Source organism: Triticum dicoccoides, chromosome 4A (assembly GCF_002162155.2).
Source record: "Triticum dicoccoides isolate Atlit2015 ecotype Zavitan chromosome 4A, WEW_v2.0, whole genome shotgun sequence".
In the NCBI taxonomy this organism is placed as follows: domain Eukaryota; kingdom Viridiplantae; phylum Streptophyta; class Magnoliopsida; order Poales; family Poaceae; genus Triticum; species Triticum dicoccoides.
In genome coordinates, this window is record NC_041386.1 from 738,921,365 (window position 1) to 738,941,871 (window position 20,507).

The following is a 20,507-nucleotide window of genomic DNA, read 5'->3' on the forward strand; positions in this document are numbered from 1 at the left end:
GAAGCTATTGGGCCTCACGGGCCTTAGTGGAGAAGATAGAGAGGGCCGGCCAGGAGGTGGCACGCTCCCCCCTTCCACTAGTCCAAATTGGACAAGGGGAGGGGGCGGCGCCCCCCTCTCCTTCCTTCTCTCCACCTCCTCCTTCCCCCTTCTCTTTGTTGGAATAGGAAAGGGGGGAGGCGTGTGACGCCCCTAATTCGACTGTACACTAATCATACACGCAAATGTGTACAATCAAGATCAGGGACTCACGGGAAGATATCACAACACAACTCTAGACACAAATTAAAATTATACAAGCTTTATATTACAAGCCAGGGGCCTCGAGGGCTCGAATACAAGCTCGATACACAAGAGTCAGCGGAAGCAACAATATCTGAGTACAGACATAAGTTAGACAAATTTTGCCTTAAGAAGGCTAGCACAAACATCAACGATCGAAGAGGCAAGGCCTCCTGCCTGGGGCCTCCTAACTACTCCTGGTCGTCGGCGATCTTCACGTAGTAGCATCCGTCGGCGGTGGCATCTGGCTCCAAAGATCCACCATCTGGTTGCATCAACCGGAAAGAAGAAAGAAGGGGGAAAAGGAGGTAGCAAAGCAAACGTGAGTACTCATCCAAAGTACTTGCAAGTGTCAGATCTATACTAAGTATGCATTGGTATCAAATGGAAGGTTTGTATATGTGGACTGAACTGTAGAATGCCAGAATAGAGGGGGAAGGCCTAGCCTAACGAAGACTAGCATCTTCAAGCAGCTCCGATCATCTTGCAGCATGTAGAAGAGTAAAGAATGGCAGTTTATAATATTTAACAAGCATGTTATAACATCAACGCCCAGAGGTCCTTCCTCGACTCCCCGCGAGAAAGCAATCCCGGGGCCACATATTCATCACATATCTCAAGTATCCATTTATAGTTATATAAGATCCGGATGCAAGTCTGAACGTCCATTACCGTGGACACGGTATTCGAATATATATCTTCCCTGCAGGGGTGCACCACGTTACCCAACACGCTCGATCACTCTGGCCGAACACACCTTTCTGGGTTCAATGCCCGGCCTCGGAAGATCAACACGTCGCAGCCCTACCTACGCTCAGCAGAGAGGTCCCCGCCGGTCTATATCCTAAGCACTCCGGGGTCTTGGGCCCATCGCCCGCAGCACTCCGGGTCGTTGTGTGCAGGGTGGATACCAGCACCGCCTCGGATGGCCAGCACGATCTGACCATGCCATAAGGCTGAACCGGACGTCTGACAAAGCTTCGGCTGATACTCCGACGTCGAGGCCTATAACTATTCTCGCGTGGTGGTTAGTGCGTAAAGGCCAGAGGCCAACTCAGAAAACATACCTAAACCTGTTAGTGCATTGGGGGCTCGCGGAAATGAGCAGAGACTCACGATAAGGTGACCCCGTCGCCCCGTCTCATGGACTTACGGCAAGGGCCCAGACTGCCTGGTTGTGCCATATGGAAAACTCGCGGGTGATCTACGGGCCCGCCCGACTTTCACATCAACTCGCGGGTACCCATCAGGGCCGACCCGACTTCCACAATGATCTCAAGTAAATTCAAGGTAACCATGTGTCCAAATATCAAGGGGAAAACCCGAGGAATCACACATGGAGGATTCCACTTGATGTAATCATCAAGGTGAACGTAAGAGGACCCACCCTCGAGGTTCACACTTGAGGTGTTGCACGACAGAGCCGTGTCAGGAATGGTGAACGAGGAACCACCCTTGTTGACCACGACCGAATAGCTACACTACAGAATTATCATCAGGAGTGCGTTATGAGGGATCACCCTTGGCACTCGATAGTAGCTCTGCAGAGTCTGATGCATCTCCAACGTATCTATAATTTTTGATTGTTCCATGCTATTATATTACCCCTTTTGGATGTTTATGGGCTTTACTTTACACATTTATAACATTTTTGGGACTAACCTACTAATCGGAGGCCCAGCCCATATTGTTGTTTTTTTTGCCTATTTCAGTATTTCAAAGAAAATGAATATCAAACGGAGTCCAAACAGAATGAAACCTTCGGGAGCGTGATTTTTGGAACGAACGTGATCTGGAGAGCTTGGTGTGCAAGTCAAGAAGCGGCCGAGGGCTCCACGAGATAGGAGGCCCCCCCCCCCTTGTAGGGCGCGCCCCCTGTCTTGTGGGCCCCTCGGGCGGCCACCGACGTACTTCTTCCTCCTATATATACCTACGTACCCCGAAACATCCTTGGAGCCTTCGTCGGCACTCCGTCGGAGGGGGAATCAACCATGGAGGGCTTCTACACCAGCATCCTTGCCCCTCCGATGAGTAGTGAGTAGTTTACCACAGACCTATGGGTCCATAGTAATTAGCTAGATGGCTTCTTCTCTCTTTTTGGATCTCAATACAATGTTCTCCCCCTCTCTTGTGGAGATCTATTCGATGTAAACTCTTTTTGCGGTGTGTTTGTCGAGATGCGATGAATTGTGGGTTTATGATCAAGTTTATCTATGAATAATATTTGAATCTTCTCTGAATTCTTTTATGTATGGTTGAGTTATCTTTGCAAGTCTCTTCGAATTATCAGTTTGGTTTGGCCTACTAGATTGGTCTTTCTTGCCATGGGAGAAGTGCTTAACTTTGGGTTCAATCTTGCGGTGTCCTTACCCAGTGACAGAAAGGGTTGCAAGGCACTGATAACCCACAAGTATAGGGGATCGCAACAGTTTTCGAGGGTAGAGTATTCAACCCAAATTTATTGATTCGACACAAGGGGAGCCAAAGAATATTCTCAAGTATTAGCAGCTGAGTTGTCAATTCAACCACACCTGGAAACTTAATATCTGCAGCAAAGTGTTTAGTAGCAAAGTAATATGATAGTGGTGGTAACGATAACAAAGTAAAGACAGCAAAAGTAATGTTTTTGGTATTTTTGTAGTGATTGTAACAATAGCAACGGAAAAGTAAATAAGCGAGAACCAGTATATGGAAAACTCGTAGGCACCAGATTAGCGATGGATAATTATGCCGGATGTGGTTCATCACGTAGCAGTCATAACATAGGGTGACACAGAACTAGCTCCAGTTCATCAATGTGATGTAGGCATGTATTTCGAATATAGTCATACGTGCTTACGGAAAAGAACTTGCATGACATCTTTTGTCCTACCCTCCCATGGCAGCGGGTCCTATTGGAACTAAGGGATATTAAGGCCTCCTTTTAATAGAGAACCGGAACAAAGCATTAGCACATAGTGAATACATGAACTCCTCAAACTACGGTCATCACCGGGAGTAGTCCCTATTATTGTCACTTCGGGGTTGCCGGATCATAACACATAGTAGGTGACTATAGACTTGCAAGATAGGATCTAGAACACACATATATTCATGAAAACATAATAGGTTCAGATCTGAAATCATGGCACTCGGGCCCTAGTGACAAGCATTAAGCATAGCAAAGTCATAGCAACATCAATCTCAGAACATAATGGATACTAGGGATCAAACCCTAACAAAACTAACTCGATTACATGATAAATCTCATCCAACCCATCACCGTCCAGCAAGCCTACGATGCAATTAGTCACGCACGACAGTGAGCATCATGAAATTGGTGATGGAGGATGTTTGATGATGACGACGGCGACGAATCCCCCTCTCCGGAGCCCCGAACGGACTCCAGATCAGCCCTCCCGAGAGAGATTAGGGCTTGGCGGCGGCTCCGTATCGTAAAACGCGATGAAACTTTCTCTCTGATTTTTTTTCTCCCCGAAAGCCAATATATGGAGTTGGAGTTGGCGTCGGAGGGCCACCAGGGGGCCCACAAGGTAGGGAGGCGCGCCCAGGGGGGAGGGGCGTGCCCCCACCCTCGTGAACAGGGTGTGGGCCCCCTGGCCTTCATCTTTGGCGAGGATTTTTTATTATTTATTCTAAGATATTCCGTGGAGTTTCAGATCATTCCGAGAACTTTTGTTTTTTGCACATAAAACAACATCATGGAAATTCTGCTGAAAACAGCGTTAGGCCGGGTTAGTTCCATTCAAATCATACAAGTTAGAGTCCAAAACAAGGGCAAAAGTGTTTGGAAAACTAGATACGACGGAGACGTATCAACTCCCCCAAGCTTAAACCCTTGCTTGTCCTCAAGCAATTCAGTTGACAAACTGAAAGAGAAAAAGAAAAACTTTTACAAACTCTGTTTGCTCTTGTTGTTGTAAACATGAAAACCCAGCATTCAAGTTTCAGCAATTATTATGAACTAACCATACTCACAATAACACGTAGGTCTCACAATTACTAATATCAATAGCATAATCAGCTAGCGAGCCATAATAATAAAACTCGGATGACAACACTTTCTCAAAATAATCATAACATGATATAACAAAATGGTATCTCGCTAGCCCTTTCTGAGACCGCAAAACATAAATGGAGAGCACCTTTAAAGATCAAGGACTGACTAAACATTGTAATTCATGGTAAAAGATATCCAGTCAAGTCATACCCAATATAAACCAATAATAATGAATGCAAACGACAGTGTGCTCTCCAGCGGGTGCTTTTTAATAAGAAGGGTGATGACTCAACATAAAAGTAAATAGATAGGCCCTTCGCAGAGGGAAGCAGGGATTTGTAGAGGTGCCAGAACTCGGTTTTGAAATAGAGATACATTATATTTTGAGCGGCATACTTTCATTGTCAACATAACAACTAAAAGACGACGATATCTTCCATGCTAAACAGATTATAGGCGGTTCCCAAACAGAATGGTAAAGTTTATACTCCCCCTCCTCCACAAGCATCAATCCATGGCTTGCTCGAAACAATGAGTGCCTCCAACATTCAACCGGTCCCAAGGGGAGTTTTGTTTGCAGTTATTTTGATTTAGTTTGCGTAAAGCATGGGACTGGGCATCCCGAATACCAGCCATTTTCTCGTGAATAAGGAGCGGAGTCCACTCCTCTTGAGAATAACCCGCCTAACACAAAAGATAAGGGCAGCTCTAGTTGACATATGAGCTATTTGAGCATGCAAAACAAAATGTTTATTTGAAGGTTTAGAGTTTGGCAGATATAAATTTACTCGGAACGGCAGGTAAATACCGCATATAGGAAGGTATAGTGGACTCATATGGAACAACTTTGGGGTTTAAGGAGTTTGGATGCACAAGCAGTATTCCCGCTTAGTACAGGTGAAGGCTAGCAAAAGACTGGGAAGCGACCAACTGAGAGAGCGACAACAGTCGTAAACATGCATTAAAATTAATTTACACCGAATATAAGCATGAGTAGGATATAATCCACCATGAACATAAATATCATGAAGGCTATGTTGATTTGATTCAACTAAATGCGTGAACATGTGCCAAGTCGAGTCACTCAATTCATTTAAAGGAGGATACCACCCCATCATACCACATCATAATCATTCTAATAGCATGTTGGCACGCAAGGTAAACCATTATAACTCATAGCTAATCAAGCATGGCACAAGCAGCTATAATCTCTAAATGTCATTGCAAATATGTTTACTTCATAATAGCTGAATCAAGAACGATGAATCATCATATTTACAAAAACAAGAGAGGTCGAGTTCATACCAGCTTTTCTCTTCCCAATAAGTCCATCATATATCATCATTATTGCCTTTCACTTGCACGACCGAACGATGTGTATAATAATAAGAGTGCACGTGCATTGGACTAAGCTGGAATCTGCAAGCATTCAACTCAAGAGAGAAGACAAGTAATATGGGCTCTAAGTTAAATAAACAATCATGCATATAAGAGCCACTAAGTATTTTCAATATGGTCTTCTCGACCCCCAAAGAAAGGAAAAGAAAAATAAAAACTATTTACACGGGAAAGCTCCCAACAAGTAAAAAGAAGAACGGGAAATATTTTTGGGTTTTCTTTTTAATTCTACTACAAGCATGGAAAGTAGACTAACTAAATGTTTTTTGGTTTTTCTTAAAGTTTATCAAACACACAAGAAGAAAGCAGGAAAAAGAAATTTAAACTAGCATGGATAATACAGTGAAAGAGTATGAGCACCGACATCTAGCAATGAGTGTGTGTGTGAACATAAATGTAATGTCGGTGGGAAATACGTACTCCCCCAAGCTTAGGCTTTTGGCCTAAGTTGGTCTATTGCCAGGGATGGCCTGGCGGATATCCGTAGGTGAAGCTGGGGTCATAGTGTGATGAAGAAGACTCCGGCTGCCACTGGCTCAAAAGTCTCTTCATTATTTCTGAAACAATCTGAAATTTTTAGTAACCTCAAATAAAAGTGAACCAACTTCAATAAAATTGATAGCAACAACTCCTACAAGTGCCTAGGGCCTAAATCAAGCATTAGAATTACTTGGAACCATATAAATTTGATATGCAAGCTCAAGAACATGGTCACCTATGCAGCACAAATTTGCAATGAATAAAGCACTAGAACAAAAACTAATTGAACCAATGGAGGAGTCACATACCAAGCAACAATCTCACCAAGCAGTTTTGCAAGAGGTGCTTTGAGCAAGGAGATCGAAAATCACAGCAACGGGGGCTGGAACTCGTGCTTGAGTTGGTTTTTCGTGTTTGTGTGAGACAGAGGAAGAAGATGGGTGTAGGAATAAGTGGAGGAGGGCCACCATGGGCCCACGAGGCAGGGGGCGCGCCCTCCACCCTCGTGGCCAGGTGGCAGCTCCCCCCGTGGTAATTTTTGCATAGTAAATTCTCAAATATTCCCGAAAAAATCATATTAAATTGGCATGGCATTCTGAGGACTTTTATTTTCGGGATATTTTTATATTGCACGGATAAGTCAGGAAACAGACAGAAAAAATACTATTTTACTTTCTTTCTACTAAATAAAAGAAAATATAAAGAGGGTACTGAAGGTTGTGCTTCTAGTTTCATCCATCTCGTGATCATCAAAATGAACCCACTAACAAGGTTGATCAAGTCTTGTTAACAAACTCATTCCGAATAATCCCGGAACCGGAGAAATTTCGAATGACACTAAGTTACCTCAATGGGGATATGAAAATCCCCAACAATAAGAATATCATACTTTTTCTTGACAGTAGGGAGAGGAAATTCAAAACTTCCAAATATAATCGATGGAACTTTTCCAATGGAGTCGATACTGTAAACTTGAGGTTGTTTCCTCGAAAAGTGTACCGTATGCTCATTACCATTAACATGAAAAGTGACATTGCCTTTGTTGCAATCAATAACAGCCCCTGTAGTATTAAGGAAAGGTCTTCCAAGAATAATAGACATACTATCATCCTCGGGAATATCAAGAATAACAAAGTCCGTTAAAATAGTAACGTTCGCAACCACAACAGGCACATCCTCACAAATACCGACAGGTATAGCAGTTGATTTATCAGCCATTTGCAAAGATATTTCAGTAGGTGTCAACTTATTCAAGTCAAGTCTACGATATAAAGAGAGAGGCATAACACTGACACCGGCTCCAAGATCACATAAAGCAGTTTTAACATAATTTCTCTTAATGGAGCATGGTATAGTAGGCACTCCGGGATCTCCAAGTTTCTTTGGTATTCAACCCTTAAAAGTATAATTAGCAAGCATGGTGGAAATTTCAGCTTCAGGTATCTTTCTTTTATTAGTAGTAATATCCTTCATATACTTAGCATAAGAATTTGTTTTGAGCACATCAGTTAATCGCATACGCAAAAAGATGGGTCTAATCATTTCAGCAAAGCGCTCAAAATCCTCATCATCCTTTTCCTTGTATGGTTTGGGAGGAAAAGGCATGGGTTTCTGAGCCCATGGTTCCCTTTCTTTACCATGTTTCCTAGCAATGAAGTCTCTTTTATCATAACTTAGATGCTTTGATTGTGGGTTATCAAGATCAACAGCAGGTTCAACTTCTACATCATTATCATTACTGGGTTGAGCATCAACATGAACATTATCATTAACATTATCACTAGGTTCATGTTCATCACCTGATTGTGTTTCAGCATCATACATAGAGATATCATTTGGATTATCAGGTGGTTCAGCAATAGGTTCACAAGAAGTTTGCACAGTCCTATCATTTTTCTTTTTCTTCCTCTTAGAAGAACTAGGCATATCAATATTATTTCTCTGAGAATCTTGCTCGATTCTCTTAGGGTGGCCTTCAGGATACAAAGGTTCCTGAGTCATTCTACCAGTTCTAGTAGCCACTCTAACAGCACAATCATTTTTCTTACTATTCATTTCATCAAGCACTTCTTTCTGAGCTTTAAGTACTTGTTCTACTTGAGTGGTAACCATAGAAGCATGTTTGCTAACAAGTTTAAGTTCACCTCTAATACCAGCCATATAATCACTCAAGCATTTAATCATAAAGGTATTCTATTTTAATTGTCTACCAAAATAAGCATTAAAGTCATGTTGCTTAAACATAAAGTCATCAAACTCATCCAAGCACTGACTAGCAATTTTAGTAGGAGGAACTTCAGCCTTATCATATCTATAGAGAGAATTTACCTTTACTACCTGTGTCGGGATATCGGGAGGTTCTTCAGTAAATAAGTAATTGAGATCATATACTTCTTCAACAGGCAGTAAATTAAGACCATGTATTTCTTCAATAGGAGGTAAATTCTTAACATCTTCAACTTTAATACCTTTTTCTTTCATAGATTTCTTTGCCTCTTGCATATCTTCGGGACTGAGAAATAGAACACCTCTCTTCCTCGGAGTTGGTTTAGGAATAGGCACAGTAATTGGCTAAGGAGCTGGCTCAGGAGTTGGGTCGGGAGTTGGCTCAGGAGGTGGCTCCGGAGGTGCCCAATTATTTTCATTAGCCAACATATTATTCAATAGAAGTTCAGCGTCATCCGGTGTTCTTTCCCTGAAAAGAGAACCAGCACAACTATCCAGGTAATCTCTGGAAGCATCAGTTAGTCCATTATAAAAGTTATCAAATATTTCAGGTTTCTTAAGAGGATGATCAGGCAAAGCATTAAGTAACTTGAGAAGCCTCCCCCAAGCTTGTGGGAGACTCTCTTCTTCAATTTGCACAAAATTGTATATTTCCCTCAAAGCAGCTTGTTTCTTATGAGCAGGGAAATATTTAGCAGAGAAGTAATAAATCATATCCTGGGGACTTTGCACACAACCAGGATCAAGAGAATTAAACCATTTCTTAGCATCACCCTTTAATGAGAACGGAAATATTTTGAGTAAATAAAGGTGGCGCGATCTCTGATTATTAGTAAACAGGCCAGCTATATCATCTAACTTACGAAGATGTGCCACAACAGTTTCAGATTCATAGCCATAAAAAGGATCAGATTCAACCAAAGTAATTATATCTGGATCGACAGAAAAATCATAATAATCCTGATCAGGAACACAGATAGGTGAAGTAGCAAAAGCAGGGTCGGGTCTCATCCTACCTCTAAAAAATTCTTTACTCCACTTAATTAGCAACCTCTTACATTCAAGACTATCCTAGCAAGCAAGAACAACTTCAATAGATTCAACATTAAAAAGATAACCCTTAGGAATAGCAGGCATAGGTTCATCATCACTCACATCATCGTGTTTAGGTTCAATAATTTCTCTTTCTCTAGACTTAGCAATTTGCTCATCAAGATATTCACCGAGTGGCACAGTAGTATCAAGCATAGAAGTAGTTTCATCATAGGTATCATGCATAGCAGAAGTGGCATCATCAATAACATGCGACATATCAGAATCAATAGCAGTAGTAGGTTTAGGTGTCGCAAACTTACTCATAGGAGAATCTAGTGCAAGGCTAGATGGCAGTCCCTTACCTCCCCTCGTAGTTGAGGGAAAAATAGTAGTTCGATCATCTTTCAAATTCTTCATAGTGTCCAGCAGATATAAATCCCAAGTGACTCAGAGAATAGAGCTATGCTCCCTGGCAACAGCGCCAGAAAAAGGTCTTGATAACCCACAAGTATAGGGGATCGCAACAGTTTTTGAGGGTAGAGTATTCAACCCAAATTTATTGATTCGACACAAGGGGAGCCAAAGAATATTCTCAAGTATTAGCAGTTGAGTGGTCAATTCAACCACACCTGGAAACTTAGTATCTGCAGCAAAGTGTTTAGTACCAAAGTAATATGATAGTGGTGGTATCGGTAACAAAGTAAAGACAGCAAAATTAATGTTTTTGGTATTTTTGTAGTGATTGTAACAGTAGCAACGGAAAAGTAAATAAGTGTAAACCAGTATATGGAAAACTCGTAGGCACCGGATTACCGATGGATAATTATGCCGGATGTCGTTCGTCATGTAACAGTCATAACATAGGGTGACACAGAACTAGCTCCAGTTCATCAATGTAATGTAGGCATGTATTCCGTATATAGTCATACGTGCTTATGGAAAAGAACTTGCATGACATCTTTTGTCCTACCCTCCCGTGGCAGCGGGGTCCTATTGGAAACTAAGGGATATTAAGGCCTCCTTTTAATAGAGAACCGGAACAAAGCATTAGCACATAGTGAATACATGAACTCCTCAAACTATGGTCATCACCGGGAGTGGTCCCGATTATTGTCGCTTCGGGGTTGCCGGATCATAACACATAGTAGGTGACTATAGACTTGCAAGATAGGATCTAGAACACACATATATTCATGAAAACATAATAGGTTCAGATCTGAAATCATGGCACTCGGGCCCTAGTGACAAGCATTAAGCATAGCAAAGTCATAGCAACATCAATCTCAGAACATAATGGATATTAGGGATCAAACCCTAACAAAACTAACTCCATTACATGATAAATCTCATCCAACCAATCACCGTCCAGCAAGCCTACGATGCAATTACTCACGCACGGCGGTGAGCATCATGAAATCGGTGATGGAGGATGGTTGATGATGACGACGGCGACGAATCCCCCTCTCCGGAGCCCTGAACGGACTCCAGATCAGCCCTCCCGAGAGAGATTAGGGCTTGGCGGCGGCTCCATATCGTAAAACGCGATGAAACTTTCTCTCAGATTTTTTTCTCCCCGAAAGCCAATATATGGAGTTGGAGTTGGCGTCGGAGGGCCACCAAGGGGCCCCCGAGGTAGGGCGGCGCGCCCAGGGGGGAGGGGCGCGCCCCCCACCCTCGTGAACAGGGTGTGGGCCCCCTGGCCTTCATCTTTGGCGAGGATTTTTTATTTTTTATTCTAAAAATATTCCGTGGAGTTTCAGGTCATTTCGAGAACTTATGTTTTCTGCACATAAAACAACACCATGGCAATTCTGCTGAAAACAACGTCAGTCCGGGTTAGTTCCATTCAAATCATACAATTTAGAGTCCAAAACAAGGGCAAAAGTGTATGGAAAAGTAGATACGACGGAGACATATCATGTTACTATCTCTTTTTCCACACTTGTGCTTCAAAGTAGCACCTTGTTCTTCATGTAGTGAGTCTCATATATTGTGCTTCAAAGTAGCACCATGTTTTTCATATAGTGAGTCTCATAAGTTGTCTTTTCCATACTAGTGGGAATGTTTCATTATAGAACTTGGCTTGTATATTCCTACGATGGGCTTCCTCAAATGCCCTTGGTCTTCATGAGCAAGCAAGTTGGATGCACACCCACTAGTTTTCTTTTATTGAGCATTCATTTATAGCTCTAGTGCATCCGTTGCATGGCAATCCTACTCCTCATGTTGACATCAATTGATGGGCATCTCCATAGCCCGTTGATTATCCTCGTCAATGTGAGACTTTCTCCTTTTTTGTCTTCTCCACACAATCCCCATCATCATATTCTATTCCACCCATATGAAGGAAATATGCCCTAGAGGCAATAATAAAGTTATTATTTATTTCCTCATATCATGATAAATGTTTATTATTCATGCTAGAATTGTATTAACCGGAAACATGATACATGTGTGAATACATAGACAAAACTATAGTCACTAGTATGCCTCTACTTGACTAGCTCATTAATCAAAGATGGTTATGTTTCCTAACCATAGACATGTGTTGTCATTTGATTAGTGGGATCACATCATTAGAAGAATGATTTGATTGACATGACCCATTCCGTTAGCCTAGCACTTGATCGTTTAGTATACTGCTATTGCTTTCTTCATGACTTATACATGTTCCTGTAACTATGAGAATTATGCAACTCCCGTTTACCAGAAGAACACTTTGGGTACTACCAAACGTCACAACGTAACTGGGTGATTATAAAGGAGTACTACAGGTGTCTCCGAAGGTACATGTTGAGTTGGCGTATTTCGAGATTAGGTTTTGTCACTCCGATTGTCGGAGAGGTATCTCTGGGCCCTCTCGGTAATGCACATCACTATAAGCCTTGCAAGCAATGTAACCAATGAGTTGGCTACGGGATGATGCATTACGTAACGAGTAAAGAGACTTGCCAGTAACGAGATTGAACTAGGTATTGGATACCGACGATCGAATCTCGGGCAAGTAACATACCGATGACAAAGGGAACAACATATGTTGTTATGCGGTTTGACCGATAAAGATCTTCGTAGAATATGTAGGAACCAATATGGGCATCCAGGTCCCGCTATTGGTTATTGACCGAGAATAGTTCTAGGTCATGTCTACATAGTTCTCGAACCCGTAGGGTCCGCACGCTTAACGTTACGATGACAGTATTATTATTAGTCTATAAGTTTTGATGTACCGAAGTTTGTTCGGAGTCCCGGATGTGATCACGGACATGACGAGGAGTCTCGAAATGGTCGAGACATAAAGATCGATATATTGGACGACTATATTCGGACACAGGAATTGTTCCGGGTGATTTCGGAGAAAACCGAAGTGCCGGGGGGGTTACCGGAACCACCCGGGAGAGCACTGGGCCTTATGGGCCTTAGGGGAAAGGAGAGAGGGGCGGCCAGCATGGGCCGCGCACCCCCTCCCCCCTCTGGTCCGAATTGGACTAGGAGGGAGGGCGGCGCCCCCCTTTCCTTCCCCCTCTCCCCCTTCCTTCCCCCTCCTAGTAGGAGTAGGAAAGGAGGAGTCCTACTCCTACTAGGAGGAGGATTCCTCCTCCCTTGGCGCGCCCAAGGGGCCGGCCGGCCTCCCCCCCTTGCTCCTTTATATACGGGGGCGGGGGGCACCCCAAAGACACACAAGTTGATCTACGGATCGTTCCTTAGCCGTGTGCGGTGCCCCCCTCCACCATATTCCACCTCGGTCATATCGTCGTGGAGTTTAGGCGAAGCCCTGCGCCGGTAGAACATCATCATCGTCACCACGCCGTCGTGCTGATGGAACTCATCTCCGGAGCTCTGCTGGATTGGAGGCCGGAGATCGTCATCGAGCTGAACATGTGCTGAACTCGGAGGCTCCGTCCGTTCGGTGCTTGGATCGGTCGGATCCTGAAGACGTACGACTACATCAACCGCATTGTGCTAACGCTTCCGCTTACGGTCTACGAGGGTACGTGGACATACACTCTCCCCTCTTGTTGTTATACCATCACCATGATCTTGCGTGTACGTAGGAATTTTTTTGAAATTACTACGTTCCCCAACAGTGGCATCTGAGCTTAGGTTTTATGCGTTGATGTTATATGCACGAGTAGAACACAAGTGAGTTGTGGGCGATACAAGTCATACTGCTTACCAGCATGTCATACTCTGGTTCGGCGGTATTGTGAAATGAAGCGGCCCGGACCGACATTACGCGTACGCTTACGCGAGACTGGTTTCACCGTTACGCGAGACAGACACCCGCCAGCCACCTTTAAGCGGTATTGTGCTTAAAGGTGGCTGGCGGGTGTCTGTCTCTCTCACTTTAGCTGAATCTACTGTGGCTACGCCCAGTCCTTGTGAAGGTTAAAACAGCACCAACTTGACGAACTATCGTTGTGGTTTTTGATGCGTAGTTAAGAATGGTTCTTGCTAAGCCCGTAGCAGCCACGTAAAACTTGCAACAACAAAGTAGAGGACGTCTAACTTGTTTTTGCAAGGCATGTTGTGATGTAATATGGTCAAGACGTGATGCTATATTTTATTGTATGAGATGATCATGTTTTGTAACCGAAGTTATCGGCAACTGGCAGGAGCCATATGGTTGTCTCTTTATTGTATGAAATGCAAACGCCCTGTAATTGCTTTACTTTATCACTAAGCGGTAGCGATAGTCGTAGAAGCAATAGATGGCGTAACGACAATGATGCTACGATGGAGATCAAGGTGTCGCGCCGGTGACGATGGTGATCACGACGGTGCTTCGGAGATGGAGATCACAAGCACAAGATGATGATGGCCATATCATATCACTTATATTGATTGCATGTGATGTTTATCTTTTATGCATCTTATCTTGCTTTGATTGACGGTAGCATTTTAAGATGATCTCTCACTAAAATTATCAAGAAGTGTTCTCCCTGAGTATGCACCGTTGCCAAAGTTCGTCGTGCCCAGACACCACGTGATGATCGGGTGTGATAAGCTCTACGTCCATCTACAACGGGTGCAAGCTAGTTTTGCACACGCGGAATACTCAGGTTAAACTTGACGAGCCTAGCATATGCAGATATGGCCTCGGAACACGGAGACCGAAAGGTCGAGCGTGAATCATATAGTAGATATGATCAACATAGTGATGTTCACCATTGAAAACTACTCCATCTCACGTGATGATCGGTTATGGTTTAGTTGATTTGGATCATGTGATCACTTAGATGACTAGAGAGATGTCTGTCTAAGTGGGAGTTCTTAAGTAATATGATTAATTGAACTTAAATTTATCATGAACTTAGTACCTGATAGTATTTTGCTTGTTTATGTTTGTTTGTAGATAGATGGCTCGTGCTGTTGTTCCGTTGAATTTTAATGCGTTCCTTGAGAAAGCAAAGTTGAAAGATGATGGTAGCAATTACACGGACTGGGTCCGTAACCTGAGGATTATCCTCATTGCTGCACAGAAAAGTTACGTCCTAGAAGCACCGCTGGGTGCCAGGCCTGCTGCTGATGCAACTGACGATGTTAAGAACGTCTGGCAGAGCAAAGCTGATGACTACTCTATAGTTCAGTGTGCCATGCTTTATGGCTTAGAACCGGGTCTTCAACGACGTTTTGAACGTCATGGAGCATATGAGATGTTCCAGGAGTTGAAGTTAATATTTCAAGCAAATGCCCGGATTGAGAGATATGAAGTCTCCAATAATTTCTACAGCTGCAAGATGGAGGAGAATAGTTCTGTCAATGAGCATATACTCAAAATGTCTGGGGTATAATAATCACTTGATTCAACTGGGAGTTAATCTTCTGGATGATAGCGTCATTGACAGAATTCTCCAATCACTGCCACCAAGCTACAAGAGCTTTGTGATGAACTGTAATATGCAAGGGATGAACAAGACTATTCCCGAGCTCTTCGCAATGCTAAAAGCTGCGAAGGTAGAAATCAAGAAGGAGCATCAAGTGTTGATGGTCAACAAGACCACTAGTTTCAAGAAAAAGGGCAAAGGGAAGAAGAAGGGGAACTTCAAAAAGAATGGCAAGCAAGTTGCTGCTCAAGAGAAGAAACCCAAGCCTGGACCTAAGCCTGAAACTGAGTGCTTCTACTGCAAGCAGACTGGTGACTGGAAGCGGAACTGCCCCAAGTATTTGGCGGATAAGAAGGATGGAAAAGTGAACAAAGGTATATGTGATATACATGTTATTGATGTGTACCTAACTAGAGCTCGTAGTAGCACCTGGGTATTTGATACTGGTTCTATTGCTAATATTTGCAACTCGAAATAGGGACTACGGAATAAGAGAGCACTAGCCAAGGACGAGGTGACGATGCGCGTGGGAAACGGTTCCAAAGTCGATGTGATCGAGGTCGGCACGCTACCTCTACATCTACCATTGGGATTAGTTTTAGACCTAAATAATTGTTATTTGGTGCCAGCGTTGAGCATGAACATTATATCTGGATCTTGTCTGATGCGAGATGGTTATTCATTTAAATCAGAGAATAATGGTTGTTCTATTTATATGAGTAATATCTTTTATGGTCATGCACCCTTGAAGAGTGGTCTATTTTTATTGAATCTCGATAGTAGTGATACACATATTCATAGTGTTGAAACCAAAAGATGCAGAGTTGATAACGATAGTGCAACTTATTTGTGGCACTGTCGTTTGGGTCATATCGGTATAAAGCGCATGAAGAAACTCCATACTGATGGGCTTTTGGAATCACTTGATTATGAATCACTTGGTACTTGCGAACCGTGCCTTATGGGCAAGATGACTAAAACGCCGTTCTCCGGAACTATAGAGCGAGCAACTGATTTGTTGGAAATCATACATACTGATGTGTGTGGTCCAATGAATGTTGAGGCTCGCGGCGGGTATCGTTATTTTCTCACCTTCACAGATGATTTAAGCAGATATGGGTATATCTACTTAATGAAACACAAGTCTGAAACATTGGAAAAGTTCAAAGAATTTCAGAGTGAAGTGGAAAATCATCGTAACAAGAAAATAAAGTTTCTACGATCTGATCGTGGAGGAGAATATTTGAGTTATGAGTTTGGTCTACACTTGAAACAATGTGGAATAGTTTCGCAACTCACGCCACCTGGAACACCACAACAAAATGGTGTGTCCGAACGTCGTAATCGTACTTTACTGGATATGGTACCATCTATGATGTCTCTTACTGATTTACCGCTATCGTTTTGGGGTTATGCTTTAGAGACGGCCGCATTCACGTTAAATAGGGCACCATCAAAATCCGTTGAGACGACGCCTTATGAACAGTGGTTTGGCAAGAAACCAAAGTTGCCGTTTCTTAAAGTTTGGGGCTGCGATGCTTATGTAAAGAAACTTCAACCAGATAAGCTCGAACCCAAATCGGAGAAATGTGTCTTCATAGGATACCCAAAAGAGACTGTTGGGTACACCTTCTATCACAGATCCGAAGGCAAAACATTCGTTGCTAAGAATGGATCCTTTCTAGAGAAGGAGTTTCTCTCGAAAGAAGTGAGTGGGAGGAAAGTAGAACTTGATGAGATAACTGTATCTACTCCCTTATTGGAGAGTAGTTCATCACAAGAACCGGTTCCTGTGATAACTACACCAATTAGTGAGGAAGCTAATGATATTGATCATGAAACTTCAGATCAAGTTTCTACTGAACCTCGTAGGTCTACCAGAGTAAGATCCGCACCAGAGTGGTACGGTAATCCTATTCTGGAAGTCATGTTACTTGACCATGATGAACCTACGAACTATGAGGAAGCAATGATGAGCCCAGATTCCGCAAAATGGCTAGAGGCCATGAAATCTGAGATGGGATCCATGTATGAGAACAAAGTATGGACTTTGGTTGACTTACCCGATGATCGGCAAGCCATTGAGAATAAATGGATCTTTAAGAAGAAGACTGATGCTGATGGTAATGTAATTGTCTATAAAGCTCGACTTGTTGCAAAAGTTTTTGACAAGTTCAAGGGGTTGACTACGATGAGACTTTCTCATCCGTAGCGATGCTTAAGTCTGTCCGAATCATGTTAGCTATTGCTGCATTTCATGATTATGAAATTTGGCAAATGGATGTCAAAATTGCATTCTTGAATGGATTTCTGGAAGAAGAGTTGTATATGATGCAGCCAGAAGGTTTTGTTGATCCAAAAGGTGCTAACAAAGTGTGCAAGCTCCAGCGATCCATTTATGGACTGGTGCAAGCATCTCGGAGTTGGAATAAACGTTTTGATAGTGTGATCAAAGCATATGGTTTTATACAGACTTTTGGAGAAGCCTGTATTTACAAGAAAGTGAGTGGGAGCTCTGTAGCATTTCTGATTTTATATGTAGAGGACATATTATTAATTGGAAATGATATAGAATTTCTAGATAGCATAAAGGGATACTTGAATAAAAGTTTTTCAATGAAAGACCTCGGTGAAGCTGCTTACATATTAGGCATCAAGATCTATAGAGATAGATCAAGACGCTTAATAGGACTTTCACAAAGCACATACCTTGACAAAATTTTGAAAAAGTTCAAAATGGATCAGGCAAAGAAAGGATTCTTGCCTGTGCTACAAGGTGTGAAGTTGAGTCAAACTCAATGCCCGACCACAGCAGAAGATAGAGAGAAAATGAAAGATGTTCCCTATGCTTCAGCCATAGGCTCTATCATGTATGCAGTGTTGTGTACCAGACTTGACGTATGCTTAGCAATAAGCTTGGCAGGAAGGTACCAAAGTAATCCAGGAGTGGATCACTGGACAGCGGTCAAGAACATCCTGAAATACCTGAAAAGGACTAAGGATATGTTTCTCGTATATGGAGGTGACAAAGAGCTAGTCGTAAATGGTTACGTCGATGCAAGCTTTGACACTGATTCGAACGATTCTAAATCGCAAACCGGATACGTGTTTTTATTAAACGGTGGAGCTGTAAGTTGGTGCAGTTCTAAACAAAGCGTCGTGGCGGGATCTACATGTGAAGCGGAGTACATAGCTGCTTCTGAAGCAGCAAATGAAGGAGTCTGGATGAAGGAGTTCATTTCCGATCTAGGTGTCATACCTAGTGCATCGGGACCAATGAAGATCTTCTGTGACAATACTGGTGCAATTGCCTTGGCAAAGGAATCCAGATTTCACAAGAGGACCAAGCACATCAAGAGACGCTTCATTTCCATTCGGGACCAAGTCCAAGTGGGAGACATAGAGATTTGCAAGACACATACGGATCTGAATGTTGCAGACCCATTGACTAAGCCTCTCTCACGAGCAAAACATGATCAGCACCAAGACTCCATGGGTGTTAGAATCATTACTATGTAATCTAGATTATTGACTCTAGTGCAAGTGGGAGACTGAAGGAAATATGCCCTAGAGGCAATAATAAAGTTATTATTTATTTCCTCATATCATGATAAATGTTTATTATTCATGCTAGAATTGTATTAACCGGAAACATGATACATGTGTGAATACATAGACAAAACTATAGTCACTAGTATGCCTCTACTTGACTAGCTCATTAATCAAAGATGGTTATGTTTCCTAACCATAGACATGTGTTGTCATTTGATTAGTGGGATCACATCATTAGAAGAATGATGTGATTGACATGACCCATTCCGTTAGCCTAGCACTTGATCGTTTAGTATACTGCTATTGCTTTCTTCATGACTTATACATGTTCCTGTAACTATGAGAATTATGCAACTCCCGTTTATCGGAAGAACACTTTGGGTACTACCAAACGTCACAACGTAAGTGGGTGATTATAAAGGAGTACTACAGGTGTCTCCGAAAGTACATGTTGAGTTGGCGTATTTCGGGATTAGGTTTTGTCACTCCGATTGTCGGAGAGGTATCTCTGGGCCCTCTCGGTAATGCACATCACTATAAGCCTTGCAAGCAATGTAACCAATGAGTTGGTTACGGGATGATGCATTACGTAATGAGTAAAGAGACTTGCCAGTAACGAGATTGAACTAGGTATTGGATACCGACGATCGAATCTCGGGCAAGTAACATACCGATGACAAAGGGAACAACGTATGTTGTTATGCGGTTTGACCGATAAAGATCTTCGTAGAATATGTAGGAACCAATATGGGCATCCAGGTCCCGCTATTGGTTATTGACCGAGAATAGTTCTAGGTCATGTCTACATAGTTCTCGAACCCGTAGGGTCCGCATGCTTAATGTTACGATGACAGTTTTATTATGAGTTTATAAGTTTTGATGTACCGAAGTTTGTTCGGAGTCCCGGATGTGATCACGGACATGACGAGGAGTCTCGAAATGGTCGAGACATAAAGATCGATATATTGGACGACTATATTCGGACACCGGAATTGTTCCGGGTGATTTCGGAGAAAACCGGAGTGCCGGGGGGGGGGGGTTACCGGAATCCCCCGGGAGAGCATTGGGCCTTATGGGCCTTAGGGGAAAGGAGAGAGTGGCAGCCAGCATGGGCCGCGCGCCCCCTCCGCCCTCTAGTCCGAATTGGACTAGGAGGGGGGGCGGCGCCCCCCTTTCCTTCCCCCTCTCCCCCTTCCTTCCCCCTCCTAGTAGGAGTAGGAAAGGAGGAGTCCTACTCCTACTAGGAGGAGGATTCCTCCTCCCTTGGCGCGCCCAAGGGGCCGGCCGGCCTCCCCCCTTGCTCCTTTATATACGGGGGCGGGGGGCACCCCAAAGACACACAAGTTGATCTACGGATCGTTCCTTAGCCGTGTGCGGTGCCCCCCTCCATCATATTCCACCTCGGTCATATCGTCGCGGAGTTTAGGCGAAGCTCTGCGCCGGTAGAACATCATCATCGTCACCACGCCGTCATGCTGACATAACTCATCTCCGGAGCTCTGCCGGATTGGAGGCCGGAGATCGTCATCGAGCTGAACGTGTGCTGAACTCGGAGGCTCCGTACGTTCGGTGCTTGGATCGGTCGGATCGTGAAGACGTACGACTACATCAACCGCGTTGTGCTAACGCTTCCGCTTACGGTCTACGAGGGTACGTGGACATACACTCTCCCCTCTCGTTGCTATACCATCACCATGATCTTGCGTGTA